This window comes from Belonocnema kinseyi, chromosome 1 (genome assembly GCF_010883055.1).
Source record: "Belonocnema kinseyi isolate 2016_QV_RU_SX_M_011 chromosome 1, B_treatae_v1, whole genome shotgun sequence".
In the NCBI taxonomy this organism is placed as follows: Eukaryota; Metazoa; Arthropoda; class Insecta; order Hymenoptera; family Cynipidae; genus Belonocnema; species Belonocnema kinseyi.
In genome coordinates, this window is record NC_046657.1 from 26,494,871 (window position 1) to 26,496,749 (window position 1,879).

The following is a 1,879-nucleotide window of genomic DNA, read 5'->3' on the forward strand; positions in this document are numbered from 1 at the left end:
GAAATTTTAATGTTTCCAATAATGTTGAGTTAGAATTGCCTTTTGAGTAACTCAAAATGTATTGATGGGCTCATCCAATATATGGTTCTAGAGGTAATTAACTTTTTCCCGAATCCTTCGTTATTGTTGCCAACTGGGTAAAGTCAGTGAATAAAACACTTGCTCTTAAATTATAAAAGAAAAATTAAAGCGAAAGCAATATATGTTTACATTCATTTGCTTAAAACTCCAAGAACTTTGCTCGGGCGACACTATAAGTTCTTAGTACGAGAACAGCATAAACTTCCAAAAGAAAAAGAAACTACTGAAAATGTAACTAAAAATCCAATCGTTTTATTTTTTAAATCGAGGCCGACCACATTATCTCCGAATTGTATATTGCAAAAATGTCGACCACGTGTTCATTTCTCAGAATCAGACATTTCTTTACTGTAGACCTTGTCTTGTTATTATTATCCAGTACCAAAATAAACTTATTAGTAGTGGGATGCGTATTTATCAAGATTACGCTCCGCCTTCCTGGAATTCACGTGTTACTGTCATTATTGTGAAAATTCAGTTTTTTACGTGGTTCGAGTGACCTCGCACCCCCAACATTAATAAGGCGAGGAATTTGTATTTAGGTTTCTTCTATTTGAATAGCAATTCTATAATTGTAGAAGGCCGGTTGAAGGTCGCGCGAAAACAAAATTAACCACTAACCACAGTGTAACCTTCATTAAATAGAATACATGTTATTACCTTGTACCAAAATAAACTTATTTGTAGTGGGGCCCTGGTCTCTGGTGGCCAGGTCTGGTGAATACGCTGGCTGAGGAACCAATTCGAAGCCGATTTGATGCATTTTTGCTTGTGCAACTAAGCATGAATGAACAGGCGCATTGTCGTGATGATAAAGCGGTTTTTTCTTTTCAAATGCGGTCGTTTTTCGGCGATTTCGAGTATGACTAAAAGTATCTCATTAGAGATCCTCAACCACGTCGTAGGCACCCAGACGAGCAGCACAAATGCGGAAACAATGTGCCACGTCACAAACAGATATTGGGATATTTTGAAAGATTCTAAGAGGTTTCAAAATATTTCATGGTATTCTTAAAAGTTATGAATTAATGATTGAGTTTCAATTTTTTTAGAAAGAATTCGAAATAATTTTGGGATGCTCTTGAAAATTCTAAAGATTTCCTATCTGATTTTCCTGGATCAGCTTAGTGTATTTGTTCCCAAAGTAATATGGGAAAGTATTCAAAAATCTTACAAGGCAATCTCAAGACATTGGAAAAATTTCAATGAATTTCCAAAGACTTTAAATGATTATAAGGGACTTTAGTAAAATTCTTCAAGTTTTTCAGGAATCCCCGAAGATACAAGCTTTAAATTTCCAAAGAGTTTAAATTGCGTTTCAAAGAATTAGAAATAAATTATAGTATTTTAAAAGATTCAGAGGAATTCCTCTAAACATCAATGTATTCAATTTTGAAATGATAGGTCTCAAATTATCACATCGTGACCCTTTCTTCACTTAAACTTATGAGTTAATATGATTGACAACACAGGCCCACAAAAAAAACAAAAGTGTCTGTGCAATTGACCAGACCTATATATTCTTATGTATTTTTCGAGGCTGAATCCGAATTTGCAATAAAAAAGTAGGGTCCAGCTCGAAAAACCTCATTTTTTACGGTTTTTTCATGGTTTTTTTTAAATAAAAAAAAATTAAGAAAAATTTTATTTTTTTGACTCCAGAATCGAATTCTACGGGAAAAAATACATCGAAAATCATGTTTTGATTTTTTTTTACAAAAATTTCAACCAACCATACGGCGATGAAAAGGCAGAAAATCGCGAAAAGTGAAAATTTGCTTCAAATTTGATTAAAATG